Raw genomic sequence first — 16,181 nt, 5'->3', positions numbered from 1 at the left:
CCAGGTATGGGCTGAAATTAAATAAATTATGTGACCGAGCCACTGGATACATATTCACATTCTGAATCTACGAAGGCAAAGACTCCCAGCTCCAGCCCCGTGATTGCCCCACATATATTGGAACCTGTGGGAAAATTGTGTGGGAGCTGGCATACCCCCTGTTTGAAAAAGGATACCATATATATGTCGACAACTATTATACCAGCCTGCCCCTTTTTCGTTATCATTACAGTAAAAAAAAACCCTGGCCTGCGGTACCTTAAAAAAAAAAGGAAGGGATCACCACAAAATCTTTTTGACCAAAAAATTGCAGAACGGAGAATCGGCATTCATGAAGAATGAGGAGGTGTTGGCCATGAAGTGGAGGGACAAGAAAGATGTCCACATCCTCTCTACCATCCACAAGGACACCGTGGTGGAGATCCAAATAAAACGCGGCCCCATTGTAAAACCCGAATGTGTCCACGACTACAATATGTACATGGGGCGGGGGGGGGGGGGGTGGATTTAAACGATCAGATGCTACAGCCCTATTTATCAACCAGAAAGTCTCGTTATTGGTACAAGAAAGTTGCGTTTCACCTGTTTCACATGGCCCTTTTTAATTAGTTTGTCTGCTACCAAAAAGCAACTCAAAACCAACAAATCACCTACCTCAAGTATATTGAAGATATCATCACAGCCCTCATTTACCAACAAGGTCCCGCCCCAGGAAGCATTCGCTCTGATAGTGTGAGTTGACTTCACAAGTAACACTTTCCCTATAGCCTTCCACCCACAGAATCTGGAAGAAGACGCCAAAAGAAATGCTATGTATGCATCAGAGGAGGAATAAATAGAGATACCAGCTATTATTGTCCCCAATGTCCCTCCCAACCTGGCCTGTGCATCGAAGATTGCTTCAAAAATGATCATACATAGTAGTTCCCTTTATTATTAACAGACTGCCATTTCCCCATTTGCCTGCTACCCTGTTACTACCTTCCATGTTAATTAACTGACCCTGGCCTGTTTACCGTCAGTGTCTTTGCTTGCTGATTTAAACCACGTTTCTGACTTCTACATGCACCAACCTCAGCCTGTTACCGACGATGCCTCTGCCTGACGATTTAAACCACGTTTCTGACTTCCACGTGCACGACCTTGGCCTGTTAATCAATTATGTTTTTGCCTGCCACTTGGACTGATCTTTTGGCCATCTTCTTTAGTACACAGGGGTCTCACATATGTGAGGGGCTTCAGAATAGCGTTCTGAGTAGAGAAAAACAGTTTTTTCGTTTTCTGTGCTCCCAGAACAGGGTCTGGTTGCCCGGAGGCTTCAAAACTATTTGGGTGGGAGAAGCCTCTACCCCTGTCCCCCTGGCCCTAAGCTTGATGGTCCTTCCTGCTGCCTGGAACAATACTTTGGCTGTGCTGACCATATTGCTGCCTGTAATGACCCATGACATTATGGACCATGTTTCTTCCTGCTGTTTGGGCCAATACTGTGGCTGTGTTTACCATATATCTGCCTGCTGCCTTTACTGACTTTGCACAGTATTTCTGCTGGGACACCTCTGCTACATGGCTGTGCTGACAGTATCTCTGCCTGTACAAACTATGGACAGTATTCCTACCTGCTGCTTGGATGATTGCTTTTGCTGTCGCTGACCTCATTCCTGCCTGCTGCCTGGACCGATGCTCTCCTCTGTGGACCACAGCACTTCTAAAACCACAGGTAATCTGTTGTTATTTGGTATGTACCTGCTATGTGTTATAAATATGAGGGGCCTTCAAAATATTGATCAGTAGTCAGAAAATGATATGTGTAATTAATGCTGCTAGAATGCCTGGAGGCAGTGCTGGGACAAGGTCATCCAGTGCCCAGGGCAAAGACGCCAAATTACATCCCCTTTCCCTTAGGGTTAGGGTGCCCCCTACCCCTGCAATAAACCATTGCGCCAGGGGCAGCCGCTCCTCCTGCCCACCCCTTGTCCCGGCCCTGCCTGGAGGTGCTACAAGTAAAAGTTTCACACATGTGGTAGAAGAATGCATTTTGGGGTGTCATTATTGCTATATACATGCTATGTGTTAGAAATATCTTATAAATGGACAACGTTGTGTAAAAAAAAATGCATTTTCATTTTTTTCCACATTTTCCAAAACCTCCTGAAAAAAAAAAAACTTTCAAAAGACTCATGCTTTGTGTGCTTTCCAAAATGGGACCATTTTGTGGACAATTCCATTGTCCTGGTGCTCCAGGGCCTTCAAAAATGTAATAGGTGGTTGAGAAAGGATAAGTGCAATTTATGCTTGTAGAAGGCCTGAAAGTGCTACTTCAATGTTGGGCCTCTGTATGTGGCCAGACTGTGTAAACACATGTAGTATCACCATACTCAAGAGGAGTGGAGGAGTGCATTTTGGGATGTCATTTTTGCTATGCACATGCTGTGTTAGAAATATCTTATAAATTGACTGAAAGTGGTCCAAAATGACAAAAAATCGCACCCCCGGCCCTTTTATCCCAAAAGTGGACCAAAATTATCAAAATCGCACCCCCGGCCCCTTTATCCTGAAAGTGGTCCAAAATGACAAAAAATCGCACCCCCGGCCCTTTTCTCCCAAAATTAGTCCAAAATGACAAAAAATCTCACCCCCGGCCCTTTTATCCTGAAAGTGGCCCAAAAGGATCAAAATCGCACCCCCGGCCCCTTTATCCTGAAAGTGGTCCAAAATTACACAAAATCACACCCCTGGCCCTTTTACTCCAAAAGGGGTCCAAAATGACACAAAATCACAGCCCCGGGCCTTTAACCCCAAGAGGGGTCCAAAATTACACAAAATCACCCCCCGAACATTTTACCCCAAAAGGGTCCAAAATGACACAAAATTGCACCCCTGGCCCTTTTACCCCAAAAGGGGTCCAAAATGCCACAAAATCACCCCCCCTGCCCCTTTACCCCAAAAGGGGTCCAAAATGACACAAAATTTCACCCCAGGCCCCTTTACAACAAAAGGGGTCCAAAATGCCACAAAATCACCCCCCCTGGCCTTTTACCCCAAAAGGGGTCCAAAATTACACAAAATTGCACCCCAGGCCCTTTTACAACAAAAGGGGTCTAAAATGACACAAAATCACCCCCCCGGCACTTTTACACCAAAAAGGGTCTAAAATGACTAAAATTGCACCCCAAGCCCTTTTACACCAAAAGGGGTCCAAAATGACACAAAATTGCACCCCCGGCCCTTTTACAACAAAAGGGGTCCAAAATGACACAAAATCACCCCCCCCGGCACTTTTACACCAAAAAGGGTCTAAAATGACGAAAATTGCACCCCAGGCCCTTTTATCTCAAAATGTGTCCAAAATGACACAAAATCACACCCCCGGCCCTTTTACCCCGAAAAGGGTCCAAAATGGCACAAAATCGCACCCACGGCCCTTTTACCCCAAAAGGGGTCTAAAATGACACAAAATCACACCCCCGGCCCTTTTATCCCAAAATGGGTCCAAAATAACACAAAATTGCACCCCCGGCCCTTTTACCCCAAAAAGGGTCTAAAATGACACAAAATTGCACCCCCGGCCCTTTTACCCCAAAAAGGGTCTAAAATGACCAAAATTGCACCCCCGGCCCTTTTACCCCAAAAAGGGTCTAAAATGACGAAAATTGCACCCCAGGCCCTTTTATCTCAAAATGTGTCCAAAATGACACAAAATCACACCCCCGGCCCTTTTACCCCGAAAAGGGTCCAAAATGGCACAAAATCGCACCCACGGCCCTTTTACCCCAAAAGGGGTCTAAAATGACACAAAATCACACCCCCGGCCCTTTTATCCCAAAATGGGTCCAAAATAACACAAAATTGCACCCCCGGCCCTTTTACCCCAAAAAGGGTCTAAAATGACACAAAATTGCACCCCCGGCCCTTTTACCCCAAAAAGGGTCTAAAATGACCAAAATTGCACCCCCGGCCCTTTTACCCCAAAAAGGGTCTAAAATGACACAAAATTGCACCCCCGGCCCTTTTACCCCAAAAAGGGTCTAAAATGACCAAAATTGCACCCCCTGCCCTTTTACCCCAAAAAGGGTCTAAAATGACACAAAATTGCACCCCGGCCCTTTTACCCCAAAATGGGTCTAAAATTACCAAAATTGCACCCCGGCCCTTTTACCCCAAAATGGGTCTAAAATTACCAAAATTGCACCCCGGCCCTTTTACCCCAAAAAGGGTCTAAAATTACCAAAATTGCACCCCGGCCCTTTTATCCCAAAATGGGTCCAAAATTACACAAATTCGCACCCCTGGCCCTTTTACCCCGAAAAAGGGGTCCAAAATGACACAAAATTACAGCCCCGGGCCTTTAACCCCAAGAGGGGTCCAAAATTACACAAAATCACCCCCCCGAACATTTTACCCCAAAAAGGGTCTAAAATGATGAAAATTGCATCCCAGGCCCTTTTACACCAAAAGGGGTCCAAAATGACACGAAATCGCACCCCCGGCCCTTTTACCCCAAAAGGGTCCAAAATGACACAAAATTGCACCCCTGGCCCTTTTACCCCAAAAGGGGTCCAAAATGCCACAAAATCACCCCCCCTGCCCCTTTACCCCAAAAGGGGTCCAAAATGACACAAAATTGCACCCCAGGCCCCTTTACAACAAAAGGGGTCCAAAATGCCACAAAATCACCCCCCCTGGCCTTTTACCCCAAAAGGGGTCCAAAATTACACAAAATTGCACCCCAGGCCCTTTTACAACAAAAGGGGTCCAAAATGACACAAAATCACCCCCCCGGCACTTTTACACCAAAAAGGGTCTAAAATGACTAAAATTGCACCCCAAGCCCTTTTACACCAAAAGGGGTCCAAAATGACACAAAATTGCACCCCCGGCCCTTTTACAACAAAAGGGGTCCAAAATGACACAAAATCACCCCCCCCCGGCACTTTTACACCAAAAAGGGTCTAAAATGACAAAAATTGCACCCCAGGCCCTTTTATCTCAAAATGTGTCCAAAATGACACAAAATCACACCCCCGGCCCTTTTACCCCGAAAAGGGTCCAAAATGGCACAAAATCACGCCCACGGCCCTTTTACCCCAAAAGGGGTCTAAAATGACACAAAATCACACCCCCGGCCCTTTTATCCCAAAATGGGTCCAAAATAACACAAAATTGCACCCCCGGCCCTTTTACCCCAAAAAGGGTCTAAAATGACACAAAATTGCACCCCCGGCCCTTTTACCCCAAAAAGGGTCTAAAATGACCAAAATTGCACCCCCGGCCCTTTTACCCCAAAAAGGGTCTAAAATGACACAAAATTGCACCCCCGGCCCTTTTACCCCAAAAAGGGTCTAAAATGACCAAAATTGCACCCCCGGCCCTTTTACCCCAAAAAGGGTCTAAAATGACACAAAATTGCACCCCGGCCCTTTTACCCCAAAATGGGTCTAAAATTACCAAAATTGCACCCCGGCCCTTTTACCCCAAAATGGGTCTAAAATGACCAAAATTGCACCCCCGGCCCTTTTACCCCAAATAGGGTCTAAAATTACCAAAATTGCACCCCGGCCCTTTTACCCCAAAATGGGTCTAAAATTACCAAAATTGCACCCCCGGTCCTTTTACCCCGAAAAGGGTCCAAAATGACACAAAATCACACCCCCGGCCCTTTTACCCCGAAAAGGGTCTAAAATTACCAAAATTGCACCCCGGCCCTTTTATCCCAAAATGGGTCCAAAATTACACAAATTCGCACCCCTGGCCCTTTTACCCCGAAAAGGGTCTAAAATGACCAAAATTGCACCCCCGGTCCTTTTACACCGAAAAGGGTCTAAAATGACCAAAATTGCACCCCCGGCCCTTTTACCCCAAAATGGGTCCAGAATGACACAAAATCGCACCCCCGGCCCTTTTACCCCGAAAAGGGTCTAAAATGACCAAAACTGCTACCCATGGCCCTTTTACCCCGAAAAGGGTCCAAAATGGCACAAAATCGCACCCCCGGCCCTTTTATCCCAAAATGGGTCCAAAATGACCGAAATTGCACCCCCGGCCCTTTTATCCCAAAATGGGTCCAAAATGACACAAAATCGCACCCACAGCCCTTTTACCCCAAAAAGGGTCTAAAATGACCAAAATTACACCCCCGGCCCTTTTACCCCAAAAAGGGTCTAAAATGACCAAAATTGCACCCCCGGCCCTTTTACCCCAAAAAGGGTCTAAAATGACACAAAATTGCACCCCGGCCCTTTTACCCCAAAATGGGTCTAAAATTACCAAAATTGCACCCCGGCCCTTTTACCCCAAAATGGGTCTAAAATGACCAAAATTGCACCCCCGGCCCTTTTACCCCAAATAGGGTCTAAAATTACCAAAATTGCACCCCGGCCCTTTTACCCCAAAATGGGTCTAAAATTACCAAAATTGCACCCCCGGTCCTTTTACCCCGAAAAGGGTCCAAAATGACACAAAATCACACCCCCGGCCCTTTTACCCCGAAAAGGGTCTAAAATTACCAAAATTGCACCCCGGCCCTTTTATCCCAAAATGGGTCCAAAATTACACAAATTCGCACCCCTGGCCCTTTTACCCCGAAAAGGGTCTAAAATGACCAAAATTGCACCCCCGGTCCTTTTACACCGAAAAGGGTCTAAAATGACCAAAATTGCACCCCCGGCCCTTTTACCCCAAAATGGGTCCAGAATGACACAAAATCGCACCCCCGGCCCTTTTACCCCGAAAAGGGTCTAAAATGACCAAAACTGCTACCCATGGCCCTTTTACCCCGAAAAGGGTCCAAAATGGCACAAAATCGCACCCCCGGCCCTTTTATCCCAAAATGGGTCCAAAATGACACAAAATCGCACCCACAGTCCTTTTACCCCAAAAAGGGTTTAAAATGACCAAAATTACACCCCCGGCCCTTTTATCCCAAAATGGGTCCAAAATGACACAAAATCGAACCCCCGGCCCTTTTACCCCGAAAAGGGTCTAAAATGACCAAAATTGCACCCCCGGCCCCTTTATCCTGAAAGTGGTCCAAAATGACAAAAAATCGCACCCCCGGCCCTTTTCTCCCAAAATTAGTCCAAAATGACAAAAAATCTCACCCCCGGCCCTTTTATCCTGAAAGTGGCCCAAAAGGATCAAAATCGCACCCCCGGCCCCTTTATCCTGAAAGTGGTCCAAAATTACACAAAATCACACCCCTGGCCCTTTTACTCCAAAAGGGGTCCAAAATGACACAAAATCACAGCCCCGGGCCTTTAACCCCAAGAGGGGTCCAAAATTACACAAAATCACCCCCCGAACATTTTACCCCAAAAGGGTCCAAAATGACACAAAATTGCACCCCTGGCCCTTTTACCCCAAAAGGGGTCCAAAATGCCACAAAATCACCCCCCCTGCCCCTTTACCCCAAAAGGGGTCCAAAATGACACAAAATTTCACCCCAGGCCCCTTTACAACAAAAGGGGTCCAAAATGCCACAAAATCACCCCCCCTGGCCTTTTACCCCAAAAGGGGTCCAAAATTACACAAAATTGCACCCCAGGCCCTTTTACAACAAAAGGGGTCTAAAATGACACAAAATCACCCCCCCGGCACTTTTACACCAAAAAGGGTCTAAAATGACTAAAATTGCACCCCAAGCCCTTTTACACCAAAAGGGGTCCAAAATGACACAAAATTGCACCCCCGGCCCTTTTACAACAAAAGGGGTCCAAAATGACACAAAATCACCCCCCCGGCACTTTTACACCAAAAAGGGTCTAAAATGACGAAAATTGCACCCCAGGCCCTTTTATCTCAAAATGTGTCCAAAATGACACAAAATCACACCCCCGGCCCTTTTACCCCGAAAAGGGTCCAAAATGGCACAAAATCGCACCCACGGCCCTTTTACCCCAAAAGGGGTCTAAAATGACACAAAATCACACCCCCGGCCCTTTTATCCCAAAATGGGTCCAAAATAACACAAAATTGCACCCCCGGCCCTTTTACCCCAAAAAGGGTCTAAAATGACACAAAATTGCACCCCCGGCCCTTTTACCCCAAAAAGGGTCTAAAATGACCAAAATTGCACCCCCGGCCCTTTTACCCCAAAAAGGGTCTAAAATGACACAAAATTGCACCCCCGGCCCTTTTACCCCAAAAAGGGTCTAAAATGACCAAAATTGCACCCCCTGCCCTTTTACCCCAAAAAGGGTCTAAAATGACACAAAATTGCACCCCGGCCCTTTTACCCCAAAATGGGTCTAAAATTACCAAAATTGCACCCCGGCCCTTTTACCCCAAAATGGGTCTAAAATTACCAAAATTGCACCCCGGCCCTTTTACCCCAAAATGGGTCTAAAATGACCAAAATTGCACCCCCGGCCCTTTTACCCCAAAAAGGGTCTAAAATTACCAAAATTGCACCCCGGCCCTTTTACCCCAAAATGGGTCTAAAATTACCAAAATTGCACCCCCGGTCCTTTTACCCCGAAAAGGGTCCAAAATGACACAAAATCACACCCCCGGCCCTTTTACCCCGAAAAGGGTCTAAAATTACCAAAATTGCACCCCGGCCCTTTTATCCCAAAATGGGTCCAAAATTACACAAATTCGCACCCCTGGCCCTTTTACCCCGAAAAAGGGGTCCAAAATGACACAAAATCACCCCCCCTGCCCCTTTACCCCAAAAGGGGTCCAAAATGACACAAAATTGCACCACAGGCCCCTTTACAACAAAAGGGGTCCAAAATGCCACAAAATCACCCCCCTGGCCTTTTACCCCAAAAGGGGTCCAAAATTACACAAAATTGCACCCCAGGCCCTTTTACAACAAAAGGGGTCCAAAATGACACAAAATCACCCCCCCGGCACTTTTACACCAAAAAGGGTCTAAATTGACTAAAATTGCACCCCAAGCCCTTTTACACCAAAAGGGGTCCAAAATGACACAAAATTGCACCCCCGGCCCTTTTACAACAAAAGGGGTCCAAAATGACACAAAATCACCCCCCCCCGGCACTTTTACACCAAAAAGGGTCTAAAATGACAAAAATTGCACCCCAGGCCCTTTTATCTCAAAATGTGTCCAAAATGACACAAAATCACACCCCCGGCCCTTTTACCCCGAAAAGGGTCCAAAATGGCACAAAATCACGCCCACGGCCCTTTTACCCCAAAAGGGGTCTAAAATGACACAAAATCACACCCCCGGCCCTTTTATCCCAAAATGGGTCCAAAATAACACAAAATTGCACCCCCGGCCCTTTTACCCCAAAAAGGGTCTAAAATGACACAAAATTGCACCCCCGGCCCTTTTACCCCAAAAAGGGTCTAAAATGACCAAAATTGCACCCCCGGCCCTTTTACCCCAAAAAGGGTCTAAAATGACACAAAATTGCACCCCCGGCCCTTTTACCCCAAAAAGGGTCTAAAATGACCAAAATTGCACCCCCGGCCCTTTTACCCCAAAAAGGGTCTAAAATGACACAAAATTGCACCCCGGCCCTTTTACCCCAAAATGGGTCTAAAATTACCAAAATTGCACCCCGGCCCTTTTACCCCAAAATGGGTCTAAAATGACCAAAATTGCACCCCCGGCCCTTTTACCCCAAAAAGGGTCTAAAATTACCAAAATTGCACCCCGGCCCTTTTACCCCAAAATGGGTCTAAAATTACCAAAATTGCACCCCCGGTCCTTTTACCCCGAAAAGGGTCCAAAATGACACAAAATCACACCCCCGGCCCTTTTACCCCGAAAAGGGTCTAAAATTACCAAAATTGCACCCCGGCCCTTTTATCCCAAAATGGGTCCAAAATTACACAAATTCGCACCCCTGGCCCTTTTACCCCGAAAAGGGTCTAAAATGACCAAAATTGCACCCCCGGTCCTTTTACACCGAAAAGGGTCTAAAATGACCAAAATTGCACCCCCGGCCCTTTTACCCCAAAATGGGTCCAGAATGACACAAAATCGCACCCCCGGCCCTTTTACCCCGAAAAGGGTCTAAAATGACCAAAACTGCTACCCATGGCCCTTTTACCCCGAAAAGGGTCCAAAATGGCACAAAATCGCACCCCCGGCCCTTTTATCCCAAAATGGGTCCAAAATGACCGAAATTGCACCCCCGGCCCTTTTATCCCAAAATGGGTCCAAAATGACACAAAATCGCACCCACAGCCCTTTTACCCCAAAAAGGGTCTAAAATGACCAAAATTACACCCCCGGCCCTTTTATCCCAAAATGGGTCCAAAATGACACAAAATCGAACCCCCGGCCCTTTTACCCCGAAAAGGGTCTAAAATGACCAAAATTGCACCCCCGGCCCCTTTATCCTGAAAGTGGTCCAAAATGACAAAAAATCGCACCCCCGGCCCTTTTCTCCCAAAATTAGTCCAAAATGACAAAAAATCTCACCCCCGGCCTTTTATCCTGAAAGTGGCCCAAAAGGATCAAAATCGCACCCCCGGCCCCTTTATCCTGAAAGTGGTCCAAAATTACACAAAATCACACCCCTGGCCCTTTTACTCCAAAAGGGGTCCAAAATGTCACAAAATCACAGCCCCGGGCCTTTAACCCCAAGAGGGGTCCAAAATTACACAAAATCACCCCCCGAACATTTTACCCCAAAAGGGTCCAAAATGACACAAAATTGCACCCCTGGCCCTTTTACCCCCAAAAGGGGTCCAAAATGCCACAAAATCACCCCCCCCTGCCCCTTTACCCCAAAAGGGGTCCAAAATGACACAAAATTTCACCCCAGGCCCCTTTACAACAAAAGGGGTCCAAAATGCCACAAAATCACCCCCCTGGCCTTTTACCCCAAAAGGGGTCCAAAATTACACAAAATTGCACCCCAGGCCCTTTTACAACAAAAGGGGTCTAAAATGACACAAAATCACCCCCCCGGCACTTTTACACCAAAAAGGGTCCTAAAATGACTAAAAATTGCACCCCAAGCCCTTTTACACCAAAAGGGGTCCAAAATGACACAAAATTGCACCCCGGCCCTTTTACAACAAAAGGGGTCCAAAATGACACAAAATCACCCCCCCCGGCACTTTTACACCAAAAAGGGTCTAAAATGACGAAAATTGCACCCCAGGCCCTTTTATCTCAAAATGTGTCCAAAATGACACAAAATCACACCCCCGGCCCTTTTACCCCGAAAAGGGTCCAAAATGGCACAAAATCGCACCCACGGCCCTTTTACCCCAAAAGGGGTCTAAAATGACACAAAATCACACCCCCGGCCCTTTTATCCCAAAATGGGTCCAAAATAACACAAAATTGCACCCCCGGCCCTTTTACCCCAAAAAGGGTCTAAAATGACACAAAATTGCACCCCCGGCCCTTTTACCCCAAAAAGGGTCTAAAATGACCAAAATTGCACCCCCTGCCCTTTTACCCCAAAAAGGGTCTAAAATGACACAAAATTGCACCCCGGCCCTTTTACCCCAAAATGGGTCTAAAATTACCAAAATTGCACCCCGGCCCTTTTACCCCAAAATGGGTCTAAAATTACCAAAATTGCACCCCGGCCCTTTTACCCCAAAATGGGTCTAAAATGACCAAAATTGCACCCCCGGCCCTTTTACCCCAAAAAGGGTCTAAAATTACCAAAATTGCACCCCGGCCCTTTTACCCCAAAATGGGTCTAAAATTACCAAAATTGCACCCCCGGTCCTTTTACCCCGAAAAGGGTCCAAAATGACACAAAATCACACCCCGGCCCTTTTACCCCGAAAAGGGTCTAAAATTACCAAAATTGCACCCCGGCCCTTTTATCCCAAAATGGGTCCAAAATTACACAAATTCGCACCCCTGGCCCTTTTACCCCGAAAAGGGTCTAAAATGACCAAAATTGCACCCCCGGTCCTTTTACACCGAAAAGGGTCTAAAATGACCAAAATTGCACCCCCAGCCCTTTTACCCCAAAATGGTCCAGAATGACACAAAATCGCACCCCCGGCCCTTTTACCCCGAAAAGGGTCTAAAATGACCAAAACTGCTACCCATGGCCCTTTTACCCCGAAAAGGGTCCAAAATTACACAAATTCGCACCCCTGGCCCTTTTACCCCGAAAAAGGGGTCCAAAATGACACAAAATCACAGCCCCGGGCCTTTAACCCAAGAGGGGTCCAAAATTACACAAAATCACCCCCCCGAACATTTTACCCCAAAAAGGGTCTAAAATGATGAAAATTGCATCTCAGGCCCTTTTACACCAAAAGGGGTCCAAAATGACACGAAATCGCACCCCCGGCCCTTTTACCCCAAAAGGGTCCAAAATGACACAAAATTGCACCCCTGGCCCTTTTACCCCAAAAGGGGTCCAAAATGCCACAAAATCACCCCCCCTGCCCCTTTACCCCAAAAGGGGTCCAAAACGACACAAAATTGCACCCCAGGCCCCTTTACAACAAAAGGGGTCCAAAATGCCACAAAATCACCCCCCTGGCCTTTTACCCCAAAAGGGGTCCAAAATTACACAAAATTGCACCCCAGGCCCTTTTACAACAAAAGGGGTCCAAAATGACACAAAATCACCCCCCGGCACTTTTACACCAAAAAGGGTCTAAAATGACTAAAATTGCACCCCAAGCCCTTTTACACCAAAAGGGGTCCAAAATGACACAAAATTGCACCCCCGGCCCTTTTACAACAAAAGGGGTCCAAAATGACACAAAATCACCCCCCCCGGCACTTTTACACCAAAAAGGGTCTAAAATGACAAAAATTGCCCCAGGCCCTTTTATCTCAAAATGTGTCCAAAATGACACAAAATCACACCCCCGGCCCTTTTACCCCGAAAAGGGTCCAAAATGGCACAAAATCACGCCCACGGCCCTTTTACCCCAAAAGGGGTCTAAAATGACACAAAATCACACCCCCGGCCTTTTTATCCCAAAATGGGTCCAAAATAACACAAAATTGCACCCCCGGCCCTTTTACCCCAAAAAGGGTCTAAAATGACACAAAATTGCACCCCCGGCCCTTTTACCCCAAAAAGGGTCTAAAATGACCAAAATTGCACCCCCGGCCCTTTTACCCCAAAAAGGGTCTAAAATGACACAAAATTGCACCCCCGGCCCTTTTACCCCAAAAAGGGTCTAAAATGACCAAAATTGCACCCCCGGCCCTTTTACCCCAAAAAGGGTCTAAAATGACACAAAATTGCACCCCGGCCCTTTTACCCCAAAATGGGTCTAAAATTACCAAAATTGCACTCCGGCCCTTTTACCCCAAAATGGGTCTAAAATTACCAAAATTGCACCCCGGCCCTTTTACCCCAAAATGGGTCTAAAATGACCAAAATTGCACCCCCGGCCCTTTTACTCCAAAAAGGGTCTAAAATTACCAAAATTGCACCCCGGCCCTTTTACCCCAAAAAGGGTCTAAAATGACACAAAATTGCACCCCCGGCCCTTTTACCCCAAAAAGGGTCTAAAATGACACAAAATTGCACCCCCGGCCCTTTTACCCCAAAAAGGGTCTAAAATGACCAAAATTGCACCCCCGGCCCTTTTACCCCAAAAAGGGTCTAAAATGACACAAAATTGCACCCCGGCCCTTTTACCCCAAAATGGGTCTAAAATTACCAAAATTGCACCCCGGCCCTTTTACCCAAAATGGGTCTAAAATTACCAAAATTGCACCCGGCCCTTTTACCCCAAAATGGGTCTAAAATGACCAAAATTGCACCCCCGGCCCTTTTACTCCAAAAAGGGTCTAAAATTACCAAAATTGCACCCCGGCCCTTTTACCCCAAAATGGGTCTAAAATTACCAAAATTGCACCCCCGGTCCTTTTACCCCGAAAAGGGTCCAAAATGACACAAAATCACACCCCCGGCCCTTTTACCCCGAAAAGGGTCTAAAATTACCAAAATTGCACCCCGGCCCTTTTATCCCAAAATGGGTCCAAAATTACACAAATTCGCACCCCTGGCCCTTTTACCCCGAAAAGGGTCTAAAATGACCAAAATTGCACCCCCGGTCCTTTTACACCGAAAAGGGTCTAAAATGACCAAAATTGCACCCCCGGCCCTTTTACCCCAAAATGGGTCCAGAATGACACAAAATCGCACCCCCGGCCCTTTTACCCCGAAAAGGGTCTAAAATGACCAAAACTGCTACCCATGGCCCTTTTACCCCGAAAAGGGTCCAAAATGGCACAAAATCGCACCCCCGGCCCTTTTATCCCGAAAAGGGTCCAAAATGACACAAAATCACACCCCCGGCCCTTTTACCCCGAAAAGGGTCTAAAATTACCAAAATTGCACCCGGCCCTTTTATCCCAAAATGGGTCCAAAATTACACAAATTCGCACCCCTGGCCCTTTTACCCCGAAAAGGGTCTAAAATGACCAAAATTGCACCCCCGGTCCTTTTACACCGAAAAAGGGTCTAAAATGACCAAAATTGCACCCCCGGCCCTTTTACCCCAAAATGGGTCCAAAATGACACAAAATCGCACCCACAGCCCTTTTACCCCAAAAAGGGTCTAAAATGACCAAAATTACACCCCCGGCCCTTTTATCCCAAAATGGGTCCAAAATGACACAAAATCGAACCCCCGGCCCTTTTACCCCGAAAAGGGTCTAAAATGACCAAAATTGCACCCCCGGCCCCTTTATCCTGAAAGTGGTCCAAAATGACAAAAAATCGCACCCCCGGCCCTTTTCTCCAAAATTAGTCCAAAATGACAAAAAATCTCACCCCCGGCCCTTTTATCCTGAAAGTGGCCCAAAAGGATCAAAATCGCACCCCCGGCCCCTTTATCCTGAAAGTGGTCCAAAATTACACAAAATCACACCCCTGGCCCTTTTACTCCAAAAGGGGTCCAAAATGACACAAAATCACAGCCCCGGGCCTTTAACCCCAAGAGGGGTCCAAAATTACACAAAATCACCCCCCGAACATTTTACCCCAAAAGGGTCCAAAATGACACAAAATTGCACCCCTGGCCCTTTTACCCCAAAAGGGGTCCAAAATGCCACAAAATCACCCCCCCTGCCCCTTTACCCCAAAAGGGGTCCAAAATGACACAAAATTTCACCCCAGGCCCCTTTACAACAAAAGGGGTCCAAAATGCCACAAAATCACCCCCCCTGGCCTTTTACCCCAAAAGGGGTCCAAAATTACACAAAATTGCACCCCAGGCCCTTTTACAACAAAAGGGGTCTAAAATGACACAAAATCACCCCCCCGGCACTTTTACACCAAAAAGGGTCTAAAATGACTAAAATTGCACCCCCAAGCCCTTTTACACCAAAAGGGGTCCAAAATGACACAAAATTGCACCCCCGGCCCTTTTACAACAAAAGGGGTCCAAAATGACACAAAATCACCCCCCCCGGCACTTTTACACCAAAAAGGGTCTAAAATGACGAAAATTGCACCCCAGGCCCTTTTATCTCAAAATGTGTCCAAAATGACACAAAATCACACCCCCGGCCCTTTTACCCCGAAAAGGGTCCAAAATGGCACAAAATCACGCCCACGGCCCTTTTACCCCAAAAGGGGTCTAAAATGACACAAAATCACACCCCCGGCCCTTTTATCCCAAAATGGGTCCAAAATAACACAAAATTGCACCCGGCCCTTTTACCCCAAAATGGGTCTAAAATTACCAAAATTGCACCCCGGCCCTTTTACCCCAAAATGGGTCTAAAATGACCAAAATTGCACCCCCGGCCCTTTTACCCCAAAAAGGGTCTAAAATTACCAAAATTGCACCCCGGCCCTTTTACCCCAAAATGGGTCTAAAATTACCAAAATTGCACCCCCGGTCCTTTTACCCCGAAAATGGTCCAAAATGACACAAAATCACACCCCCGGCCCTTTTACCCCGAAAAGGGTCTAAAATTACCAAAATTGCACCCCGGCCCTTTTATCCCAAAATGGGTCCAAAATTACACAAATTCGCACCCCTGGCCCTTTTACCCCGAAAAAGGGGTCCAAAATGACACAAAATCACAGCCCCGGGCCTTTAACCCCAAGAGGGGTCCAAAATTACACAAAATCACCCCCCCGAACATTTTACCCCAAAAAGGGTCTAAAATGATGAAAATTGCATCTCAGGCCCTTTTACACCAAAAGGGGTCCAAAATGACACGAAATCGCACCCCCGGCCCTTTTACCCCAAAAGGGTCCAAAATGACACAAAATTGCACCCCTGGCCCTTTTACCCCAAAAGGG

This window comes from Lithobates pipiens, unplaced genomic scaffold (genome assembly GCF_037356315.1).
Source record: "Lithobates pipiens isolate NorthernLeopardFrog02 unplaced genomic scaffold, aLitPip1_a1.2 Scaffold_28, whole genome shotgun sequence".
Taxonomy (NCBI): domain Eukaryota; kingdom Metazoa; phylum Chordata; class Amphibia; order Anura; family Ranidae; genus Lithobates; species Lithobates pipiens.
The sequence above is the reverse complement of the archived record's forward strand: the minus strand, read 5'-3'. Positions refer to the sequence as shown.